This window comes from Mustela putorius, unplaced genomic scaffold (genome assembly GCF_011764305.1).
Source record: "Mustela putorius furo isolate JIRA1106 unplaced genomic scaffold, ASM1176430v1.1 tig00003856_pilon_pilon_pilon, whole genome shotgun sequence".
Lineage (NCBI taxonomy): Eukaryota > Metazoa > Chordata > Mammalia > Carnivora > Mustelidae > Mustela > Mustela putorius.
Window position 1 is genome coordinate 1,356,568 of NW_025422008.1, and position 12,488 is coordinate 1,369,055.

The 12,488-nt window shown below is 39.7% G+C and overlaps 1 protein-coding gene and 1 pseudogene across 1 annotated transcript in view; one reads left to right on the forward strand and one right to left on the reverse strand.

Annotated features, from left to right (window-relative positions):
• Positions 1 to 12,488, reverse strand: part of LOC123387558 (saoe class I histocompatibility antigen, A alpha chain-like) — a 156,423-nt gene that overhangs the window by 20,873 nt on the left and 123,062 nt on the right. The gene's annotated exons all lie outside the window — the stretch shown is intronic.
• On the forward strand, positions 5,451 to 8,254 carry LOC123387562 (annotated as a pseudogene).

The window sequence follows — 12,488 nt, forward strand, 5'->3', positions numbered from 1 at the left end:
CCAGATCTTCCCAACCATGTCTCAGGTAAACATTCAAAGTGGAGTGGGCCCAGATGGAAAGTAAATCAGTATTGGAATTAAGTTAAGTTTGTTGGTTTAATTAAGATAGACATGTCTTTTAAGTTATTAGCAGTAAATATAAAACTTCAAAATTTACTGAAGGTCACTCGTGTTATTTGTTAAAATTTATTAGCAAAGAAATGACTAAACTGATGGTTAATTGTCTGTCTCAAAGTTTTAATGGGTAATTGCTGAAGTAGCTTTCAAAGTCTTTGGTAATCTGAAAGTTTTAAAGTTTTGCTTGGATGACAAATGGAATTGAATTATGGACATCTAGGTCTTAACCAAACAGGATAAAATGCTAAGTCGTTAATTACTGGACGTAGGTTTGTGCTTTTTGACTTCTTACTTCAAAGAAACTAAGAGTATTTAAATCTGTTGGTAAACTTGTTTGCCACTTAACTGATTCATAAATTTGCCACCTGAAGAATTCTGTTGTAGCAGTTCACAATTGGTTAATAACTAAAGGTGTTTCTAAGAATACAAAGTTCTGCTTAGTGTAACTAAGACTGATGAAAATAAAAGGAAACTCTGTATGTAGGAAAGTAGGAGATATGTAAGAAAGATTTAAGGAAGGTAATTTTGTCCTAAATGAGATGGTTGTTTGGAAGGAAATGGCTTGGGACAAAACCTGAATGCAAAGGAAAGTTGTAGAAGGTTTGTGAACGGAAATCTTCACAAAAGAAATTTTAGATATGGTCAGGACAGACTAAAAAAGAAAGAAAAACAGCCTCCAAGGTAATTTAGCACTCTCCTTACCTGCCTCCACACAGATTATACTTCCTAGTATAAGGGCCATTTGGCCTTGAGAGATTAAGGAAACAGCCCAACCTTGAGGGACCCCGAAAACACCCTGTTACCACCCTCCATTGCCTGTAACCATAGAAACTCACTCTAATCTGTAAAGAGTGAAAAGGGAGACTGATCACCTCCCCTTAGCCAGAGATGCCCAGAAGGGGAGGATATCCAACCTGTTTGAATCTGAAGAGTGCCTGACTGTGTGAATGTGTCTGTATGGCTCCACCACTTCGGCTACAGAGTCTGAGTGGGCTGCACCTTGAGTCTCGCGGGGCGTCATATGGCATAACGGTCATCTACTCCACGGAGTAGCCTGGTCCGGGGTTTATACGGACAGGCCTTAGCTAAGACGCTCCTAAATTCCCATGAGGGATGGGAACAGGACAGTAGGGGAAAGATCCCCCTCCTTTGTCTGCGACATCATTCATGATGGGAGGGAAACCCAGAAAACTCCTATCTTAAGACTGCACACTTAGAAATAAAATAAAAAAGGGAAAGACACTGGTATAAAAAGCTGGTTTTCTTTCTGTTTAAAAGGGGCAACGTTTTCTTAGCTAATTGATCTGTTAAAAAGTGTAAATGGTTTTCTCTTTGCCTGCCTGGAAAATTCAGTTCCTATGTTTTGTTTTATCAGGTGTTTAACATCCCTAATTATATATAGGCATGTGTTTTTAAACTTTCTAAGGTTTTAGCAATTGTTGACAAGATTTAAACCAATGATAAACCTTGGGTTACATTTGGGAAAATGCTATAACTATTCTAGAGATTCTATGCACTTCCTAAAGTTTTAATGTTTTGAGAGATCATCGCTTGATATTGTAATTATGAGAATGTTATGTGTCACAGAAATTGTAACCTGATTTTCTTGCAGCTAAATTGTAAACTCCCATGTCTCTTTAGCTCTAACCATATCCATTCTGAGTTTTTGTCATTTATAATTGTTTTAATTTTCTTGTAAAATGAGTTTTATCTTCAAGGAGATTCCTATAAAGGACTTTCAGGACAAATAGATATTTGATATACTTGAAAATCCTAAAACTGAAATGGGTAAGAATTTCCAAAGCTAACTAAAGGTGCATTCACCAGAATTAGTAATTATGGGACTAAATGAACTACAAGATTATAGTGTTGTGTCTCTTAATGTTTTGTCTTGTTTTAGACATTGCTGGTTCTCTAATGTTTGCTCTTTCAGACTAGGGATACTTCCTCCTAGTTATCTGTAACTTATAGAGATGTAAAAGTGCTCATTTGTAAAAGTGCTCAAAGCATTCAAATTTTCTCTCTATATGAACCCTCTGAAACCAAAAGGTCTCAGTAAGCATTCTTCCATGGCAATCAGTCATTTGCATAAGTTCAATAAGAATCTGTTCTCCTTGTAACAGGACACCATTGGGAACTGGTTATTTTACTAAGGCTTTGATTTGGATGTCATATTTGAAAAGACTCAGATATGACCAGACAGTTTAAAGGAACTAAGGTTGACTTTATGAAACCTGGAGCCATAAAGCCCCTTGGGACTGTTGGCCTGATACCTTGCTTACAGAGTTCCCAGCAGCCTCACCAGGTGAGTAAAGAATGTCACTCCTTGGTAGGTGCGGTCTCAGAAGAGGAATTCGCCCAAATCGACAGGTATTGCAGGCATGCCTGACGGCAAGTACAGGGCTTGGCTTCTGGCCCGGAGAGGCTACTAAAAGTTCAACCTAGAGATTCCTTATAAAAAGTTCCAGCAAAGCAGATGCTAAAAGATCTATTGATCACATTCAACAGTTCTTGCTGAGCTTATCTAAGTAATTAGGCCAAGTTTGTAAAAACTGGACTTGTTTCACAAGTGAATTAGTCCTGATTTGGCTATCTCTGTAAATGAGGGTTATTTTAGAGAGAAAAATTATGTTTTAGTAGCACACCTTTATGGATGTTAAATTCTAGATTTGATTGTCTTTAAATGTTTGTTTACCTAAGCTAAACAATTTGAGGTAAACTTCAGAGAAGTTACACATTAGCTCATTTAGATGATCTTCTTGCTTTTTTATTTTGTGGGGATATTAGTAGAACCCCCTCACACATGATTAAACAACTGGAAAATGGGATTGATTCCCCTACAATTGTATAACTTAACTAACACCTTATGTGTGGCTGGGATAATGAAATTGCCTAAAAGCCAGCCTATTGCACTCCATAGGATTAATTATGGACTTGTGGAGATAATGGATGACCCCACTTTCTTTATGAGTGGATTGAATGATCCATGGGGGACTCCCCTTATCTCTTGACAAGTTTTCTCACCTGCCAGTGATCCTCGGTAATCAGGATATTGTTAAGGCTGGACCACTCAAAGGTCGTCTTACTGGTTTCATCCCTTAGTCATATTTATCCTAGAGGCCACCTCTGTTGAGGTGCAATTGCAAATAGATGCTTTAGCGAAACCTAGAACAGCTGCCCTCATAAAAGAGCCTCAAAGCTCACTATGGGACAGTCCCTGACTGTAATGATGTCACATCAGGTCCAGATTTGTCTTAGAAGCCAAAGGCCACCAATGGATGATAGAGGCCAACTTCTTAAATACTGGGCTACACTAACAGATATGCCAGAAATAATACTTAAAACTTGTCAAACTTTAAACCTAGTTACCTGTATGCCTGAACCTGACCACTGTACTTCTTTCTCTATAGAGCAAAAATGTTCAGAGGTTATTGATCTTGCTTACTCTATTGGTCCAGATTTAAGATGCCCCTGTTAAAAATACAAATGACAGTTGGTTTTCTGATGACAGTAGTTTTCTTAAAAAAAAAAAAAATAAGATAAGCTAGGTGTGCCATAGTGCTCACTAGCACTTTGCAATTGCCAAAGCCTAAAAATAAACATTAACACTGACTCCAAATATGCTTTCCTGGTACTACATGCCCATGGAGCTATTTGGAAGGAAATGGGATTGCTATCAAGCCATAACTCCCCAATCAAATATGAGCCTAAGTTACAAAACCCTCCTAATCGCTATACTAAGGATGGCATATATCAAATCTGAGATACATATCTGTGGCTTACACCCACGATTGGACAGCTCAGTCAGAAGGCAGTTTTATGCTGGGAACAAAGGAATCATACGAGTGGTACTTGGGCAAATAACACACGATGTCTAGGATGGCTCACTAGAAATGTGTTCCCAAATAATAGTACTTCAGGCTACTGACTGGTTTGCTACTGACTGGGCAAGGCGACCTGGCATCAGATGGCCAGCTCCAAACGGAACCCACTGGATATTGGAACCAACCTGTGGCCCTGGCTTCCTCCAGGATGGGTAGATCGCTGTACTTTAGGATTTGCCTGGATTCATGGGCGTATTACTAAAACCATCACCACTCCAGCTAATCTCCCCAACTTGAAACAAAGATGGACATGATCTGTTTTTAAATGGTATGATAACTTAGCATCCATTTTTGTCCATCTGCAGGACTAGAGGATGTCATGTGGCATGTAGAAGCCCTTAATAAATATACTACAAAGGCACTCAATGATTCACTAAATAGCATCTCCCTGCTTAATACCGAAGTGTCACAGATACGCAAGGCAGTCCTACAAAATAGGATGGCCCTAGATGTCCTGACAGCAGCCCAGGGTGGCACATGTGCAATTATCAAGACAGAATGTTGTGTGTACATTCCAGACTATCACAAAAATGTCACAGGACTAATAAAGGATATGAATACCCAAATTAAGGCCCTACAAGATCCTTCTCTCTCTCTCAGTGAATGGTTAAGTTCCTGGCTCGGAGGAGGACTATGGCCAAATCTCCTTCTCGGGCTTTTCATTCTTATCGCCTTATTAACCTTAATATGTTGCTTTGTTCAGTGTTTCTCTACTTGGTGCCAAGACTCCATTGCTGCAATGACTTCACCACGACAGACGATCCTTGTCGCGCAAGAGGACGCCTCTTCACTGTCAGCGCTAGATTCAGCTGCCTCCACCTTTTGTAACTCCCTTATACATTCCTACCCTGATCAATATTGACCCCAGTAGGTAGGGACAGCTCTATGCCCCTATTCAGCAAGAAGAAGTTACAGAAGATGAGACCTTCCACCTTCAACCACCTTAAAGATTTAAGGGTCAAAATTGTTCAGGGGGAAATGATGAGGGAGCAGGAGGCTGGCTGAGGATGGAGAAGGGGCTGATGCCTTGCACCCCCTTTCCACCTACTCCCCTTGGTAATATGTGTGACATTCCACAGGCACCCCTGACCGCCTTAAAAGAAGAATGTTGCTTTTATGCAGATCAAACTGGAGTAGTCAGAGAAACTATGGATAAACTCAGAGAAAGACTTGCTCAAAGAAAAAGGGATTTTCAGTCCCAGCAGGGATGGTTCGAAAACTGGTTCAACAGATCGCCTTGGCTTACTACTTTGTTGTCATCTATAACGGGCCCTCTCATCATTCTGTTATTAATTCTAACTTTTGGTCCTTGTGTCTTAAACAGGTTAGTACAATTCATTAAAGATCGTCTGTCTGTTGTTCAGACTATGGTCTTGACTCAGCAATACCAACTACTTAAACAAGTAGAGTCCCAAAAGGACTCAGTTGAAGAACAAAACAGATGGATATAAGATTATATCCATGTTGAGAGGGAAAGCGGAATCTACACCTTCCCGGCCAGCGGTAGCAACTGCAGAACTGCAGGAGACAATCTTTCTAGACAAGGCAGTTGAGGAGGAGGGAGCGATCGGAAGGGGGGGTTGCCTTGGCGTGCACTCCGCACCTCGGGAACGTTATTGCGCGTGGAACGGCTGCCTTTGGAAGACTATTGCCCAGAAGAAAAGATGTTTGGTTTTCACAAGCCAAAGATGTACCGAAGTATAGAGGGCTGCTGTATTTGCAGAGCGAAGTCCTCCAGTTCTCGATTCACTGACAGTAAACGCTATGAAAAGGACTTCCAGAGCTGTTTTGGGTTGCATGAGACTCGTTCAGGAGACATCTGTAATGCCTGTGTCCTGCTTGTGAAAAGATGGAAGAAATTGCCAGCAGGATCAAAAAAAAAAACTGGAATCATGTGGTAGATGCAAGGGCAGGACCCAGTCTGAAGACTACATTGAAACCAAAGAAAGTGAAAACTCTATCTGGAAACAGGATAAAAAGCAACCAGATCAGTAAACTACAGAAGGAATTTAAACGTCACAATTCTGATGCTCACAGTACCACCTCAAGTGCCTCCCCAGCTCAGTCTCCTTGCTATAGTAACCAGTCAGATGATGGCTCAGATACAGAGATGGCCTCTGGCTCTAACAGAACGCCAGTTTTTTCCTTTTTAGATCTCGCATACTGGAAAAGACAGAAAATATGTTGTGGGATTATCTATAAAGGCCGTTTGGGGAAGTCCTCATCGACACGCACCTATTCAAGCCTTGCTGCAGCAATAAGAAAACAGCTGCTGAGAAGCCGGAGGAGCAGGGGCCAGAGCCTCTGCCCATCTCCACTCAGGAGTGGTGACTGAGGATTAGGTAGAAGGGGAACAAAAGTGATTTAAATTTTGCAAAGAAAACAAAGCAACAAAACCCTCCTATTTTTAACTTGGATACCTGCTATTCTGCCAAAAGACAATTTCTAGAGTAGTTTTGAATGGGTTGTTACTTCTCCAGTTCCACAAACTCTGAAGCCAGTGTCTAGCTTACTAAAAGAAAAAAAAAGTGTACATAATATTTAAGATGCTGAGTATCTCATAGGAAAGCTGAATGCTGCTGTAAAGTGCTCTTTAAGTCTTTTTTTTTTTTTTTTCTTAATCCCCTTCTAATGAATGAAACTAGGGGAATTTCAGGGGACAGAGATGGGATTTGTTGTATGATAAACGTATGTAGTTTTAGTCTTTCTATATTGAGAAGCAGTGGTTGGGGCATTTTTTAAGATGGCTGGCTATACTTGTTTCCTACATGATAATAAATTTGTCATAACTCAGTAACATGGACTTGCCCCTAGAGGTAGTTGTTAATAATTTTGCAATAATAAGGTCTTGCCAAGGTTCTGATGATTCAAACCTGTACTACTGAATATGAAGCAGGACAGACTGAGCTCTCTGGTGCAAATACCTTGAAGGAGTAATTTCTAAATATACAGAGAGGTAATTTGACTGTATATGTTGCATCCTCTGTCACCTCCCTCCATATTGATATTTGATAAAGATTTTAATCTATACTGAAACTTCTAAAACAGAATCAAAGCTCCTCTGGGGGAATGTCAAGTTTTAGGATGAGCAATCCTAAAGGAATAGTACCAAAGCATTACCACATGGTAGAGATCACATTCTATTAAAAAGGTTAAATTATCTGAAAAAATGTGCAAGTCTTCAGGATGGCACACACAAATAAACAAAGGTTAATGCTTCTTGGGGCACATTTCTTAGAGGGCTTGCCTAGTGTGTAAATAATTGACTTTTGTTTGTGTTACATGACTGGTGACTTCATTGAAAATCTGCACAATTCAGTTTTAGCTCTGGATTACTTCAGTTGACCTTTGTGAAGGTTTTATCTGTGTAGAGTGGTTGTTTGACTTGTTTTAATCTATTAGGGTTTTGGGTTTCTTTTCACTATATTAAAGTAAAATTCTACTAAAAGAAAAGAGGTGTGTGTTAATGCTGAGTGGGTTGGTTTAGGTTTGGCTTCTTGTAGTCAGGCATTGTGAACCTTGAGATACTCAGTGATAAATCCTGAACATGGAGCTCTTCAGTTCTAAAGTCTTCTTTTGAAAGCCTTTTTTTTGAACCCAAACCAAAGTACTCTCATTGCCTCTTTTCTAAATGTTCAGGAAGAACATACCACCAGTTCAGACTTTTCATCATAAGGGAGGATCATTTGCCTGCCTTATAGTAACATAACTCAGTGCTTATTTTTAAAACTGGATTTTTAAAATTGGATAGTATAAATAACAGTAAGGAGTGAGCCACTTTTTATGGGCACCCTATAGTTTTATAGTTCTTAATCTAAACTTAAAATTTTATATTTCTTCCTTATGGCAAAAACTACAAGCCACCATATGCACAGACTACACAGTGAGTTGGGTTGGCTCTCCCACAGCCTTTGAGGTGTATTACAAGAGTCCCAGCCATTATCATCTTCCTCCTGTTATTTTGAAATGGTTTTTTTTTTTTTTTGTACATTTTGGCTACAGTGTTGGTGGTAGAATATACTATAATATGGATCATCTCTACTTCTGTATTTATTTATTTATTACTAGACCTCAACCACAGTCTTCTTTTTCCCCTTCCACCTCTTTGCCTGTAGGATGTACTGTATGTAGTCATGCACTTTGTATTAATATATTAGAAATCTACAAATCTGTTTTGTACTTTTTATACTGTTGGATACTTATAATCAAAACTTTTACTTAGGGTATTGAATAAATCTAGTCTTACTAGAAAAAAAAAAAGATTATATCCATGTTAAAGAAAAAGGGGGGAATGAAGGACCCCAGGTCAGAACTATAGTATAGCCTATAAGTTTTAACATTCTTTTTATAACCAGCTTATGCTAACTAAGAAACTGTGGCCAGCTGACCATAGATAAGGGAGTCAGCAAGCGGCATAACAGAATAACAAATAGCAAAAATCTGTGTTTAACCCAGCTGTTTCTGGCTTCTGTATAATAATGCTTCTAATGCTTTGCTAAGAAATGAAAAATTGCTTAAACCCTCGCTCGCTGTGTAATCAAATAAAGTTATACCCTTCCCCTGTTAAGAATTTCCCCTACTACTAAGTAAAACTGATAAGGGTTGTCTCCCGTACCAAGGCCAGAGACATGCGGTTCAGCACGTACGCTAGCTGGAGACGTGCGGTTCAGCACTTATACAGATAAAGGTTAGAAACGTGCAATTCAACACGTACCCTCTACTGTACACTACCTGAACGGTGACTGGCCAGAATGTATGGTTGGTTTTAAAGGATTGGCTACCTGTGTATAGGCCTTGCTGTAATGCTTTGAAATTACTGGCTAGAAAAGTGAGGGCTCTGATGTAATGGACTGTAAAATTCTACATTAAGTCATTCCCGAAACAGATCGGGGCTCTCAGACACTGACCCATCCCTCGCGGATTTGATGGTCAAGTGTCCCTGGGAGTCCGAGCATGCCCGAATAAAATCCTCTTGCTTATTGCATCCAGTGGTCTGTGAGTGCGTCCTTGGGTGCGGGTCCTCTAGGGTCTTTCAACTAGGACCTGGGAATCTTGACCTGAGCCAAAGACAGACCCTTAACTGACTGAGCCACTCAGGTATCCCCTAACCCACTGGAACAATTTGGATTATAAAATTTAGGAAAGGACTGATCTCCTGTAACACTGCATGGCCTCAGTAGGATCTATCAAATATCTTCTGCAGAAAACAGGGCTCTGCGTCAGGACCCCAACCTAAGAGCCTCTTGCAGAATGTGTTTGCCCCAATGTGTCTGGCTAGTAAACTCCCTCCTGACATACTGGATGATAATTATCTATCATCCAGATAATTATGGATTAATTATCAGATCAATAATTAATTCAAATTAATATTAATTAATCAATAATTAATATTAATTATTAATTAATAATTAATTTCCAGATTCCTAGGAAATAAACACAGGCTCTCCCTGGCAAAGGGGACACTGATGCTCTCTCTCTCCATTCCTCCTAATGGATTTGGGGCTTCTCCCTCATTTCCCAGGTTAATGGGTATCATTGGAACCCACTGTCTCTGGTTAGTCTGCTGCAGGATGGGGACTTTAGGAAATATCCTCAGGCAGCTGCTGAAACTTCCCTTGTTTTGGGGACGTTCCCTGTCTTCTCTGGCCTGACAGGGACTGCCTACTTCCACTCTGGTGGAAAAACAAACAGAAATCTGCATCTGCTCATCTGTCCCAGCTGACAGACTTTAGAGCAGGAACATTCTCTGCCTTCTGGGGGGCACTCTGCCTCTTCTGCCATGCCCTGCCCCTCCTCCTGTTTCTGCACCACCTGGGGTGTGGACTGAATACACTGCTCATTTCAGATTCCCCATCAAGGTCTCAGGAAAAAATTGACAATGGGTAGCAAACTGATTTCTAAAGGAGAATCCAAGTGAAATATAATTGGATATTTAAACTAATTTAAGTTTGTTGGTTTAATTAAGATAAATATGTCCTTAAAGTTATCAGCATTAACTTTTTATTTTATTTATTCTACCAAGATTTAATGAAGGTCAAATAAGCTTTTGTGATCTCTGTTATAATTTTTTAACAGAAAGATAACTTAAAATGATGGTTAATTTTATGCCTTGGAGTTTTCATGGATAATTGGTTAAGATAGCTTTAAAAGTCTTTGCTAACCTGAAGCTTTAATGTTTTGCTTGGATAATAAATTGGGATTAAATTCATTGGATATGTAGCTCTTTTTCAAGCAGGATAAAGTACTAAAGCATAGTACTGGGCATAGACTTGTGCTTTTGACTTCTTATTACAAAGAAACTAATGATATTTGAGTTTGTTGTAAACATGCTTTGTGCTTAACTGATTCATAAATTTGCTGTCTAAAAAGTTCCAGTATAACAGTTATAATTGGTTACTGCTTAATTTTCACTAAAGACTAAGGTTTCTAAGAGTGCAGAATTCTGCTAAGTATAATTAATACTGATGAAATTAAGGGAAACAACTCTGTATGTAGAAAAGCAGGAGATATGTAAGAAAGATATAAGAAATGGGAATACATTTTTGTTAAATGTAAAAAAAGATAATTTTGTGCTAAATAAGATTGATTATTTCAAAAGAAATGGCTCAGGACAACATCTAAATGCAAAAAGTTTTAGAGGGTTTGTAAAGGGAAATCTTTGGGAAAGAATTGTCATATATGATCAGAATGGACTAAGATTGAAATAAATTTTTTAAAAAGATTTTATTTGTCAGAGAGGAGGAGAGGTACAGAGAGAGAGAGAGAGAGACAGAGCGAAAGAGAGAGAAGTAGGCAGAGGCAGAAGCAGGATCTCCACTGAGCAAGGAGCCCCAAGCAGGGCTTAACCCCAGGACCCTAGGACCCTGGTGATGAAGTCCCAGAACCCAAGTTAGGTTCAGTGGGGTGAGGAGGTTCGGAGCCGACGACTAAAGAAAGAATTCTTAAGACGTCGTTGGTGCAAAAGGTGATTTATTAGAGCACGGGGACAGGACCCGTGGGCAGACGGGGATTCGGCTGCCCCGGGTTGTGAGGGTCGGCATGTTATATACCCTGTGGTTGGGGGAAGGTGAGGGGAAGGGATGGGAGGTTTCAACAGAGTTCTCACATGTTAAGGAGGGCCTACAAGGTGCGGGGGGGGGGGGCTTGCCCTTATGGCTTGATCAATGTCGTCTTTAGGTCAGGCATTAACATCAAGATAATTGGGAGATTCTTGGTGGGGTGTTATGATCCTGCTATCATTTACATTCCCTTCTACCCCAGTCTCCTGCAGTTTATGGTGGGGAGAAACTCATTAGGGCTTCAGGAACTGAGAGTTATTTGACTCTGGAAATTTGTGCTACTGATAAGGTAACCTCCCTGTTTAGGTTTCTAGGACATCTGTAGAGCAAGGGAGATTCCTGTTCTGCAGGATTGCGATCCCTGCAAGTTAACTATTTATCATTTTATGGCAGTCAGGGGTGCCTGAGGAATGCTACACATATGGAGGGGAGCGGGTGAAGAGGGGGTGCAAGGCGCCAGCTTTTGCTCTGTCCTCAGCCAGCCTCCTGCTCCCTCATCACTGGGACAATGACCTGAGCTGAAAGGCTTAACCACCTGAGTACCCAGGGATCCCTGAAATAAGTGGTTTTTAAAGGTACACTGATAGAAGGTTGAAATTCCACTTTCTTTCACTTAAGAACGACAAAGTTTTCTTAAATTAATGTTCTCCTTTTGGTTAGAAAATGAAAAAAGTTGTTTTCTCTTTATCTGCCCAGGAAAACCAGTTTCTGTATTTTGTCTTTTCAGGTCTTTGATTACTTAGTTAAAACTTCTCAGGATTTTGTTTTTGTTTTTGTTTTTTGTTAAGATCTTTATTTTTTATTTGAGAGGGAGTGAGAGAGAGTATGTGAGGGGAGAAGGTTAGACAGAGAAGCAGACTGCCCTTGGAGCTGGGAGCCTGATGCAGGACTGGATCCCAGGACTCCAACTCCACTTAGGGATCATGACCTGAGCTGAAGGCAGTGGCTTAACCAACCGAGCCACCCAGACACCCCAAATTTCTCAGTTTTAAAGGAGGTAAGTTTTGCTAACAATTACATGACCCTACTTATTTGCCTTTGGACTCTTATGTCACTTTGGTCACATAAATAAGTTTTGGGTTTTACAATAATTTGTAGTCCTACTTAGGCATATCCTTTATAGCTGAAGTTTTTCATAAACTTCCATGAAATTTACATTGTAAATGAGGTCTTTTTGACCAATTAGGCTTGTTTACCTGGTATGTTAAGTTACCTGGAAAGCACCCTCAAACAAAAATGATAAACCATATGTTATGTTATCTGGGCAAATGCTATAACTCTTCTAAAGATGACATGCAATTCCTAAAGCTTTAATATATATGTAATATATTATATATATGTAATAGGGTCATCACAACATTCAAATTATTAAAATGTTGTATGTCACAGAAGTAATTGAATTTTCTTATCAATTGCATTTCAGTCTTTT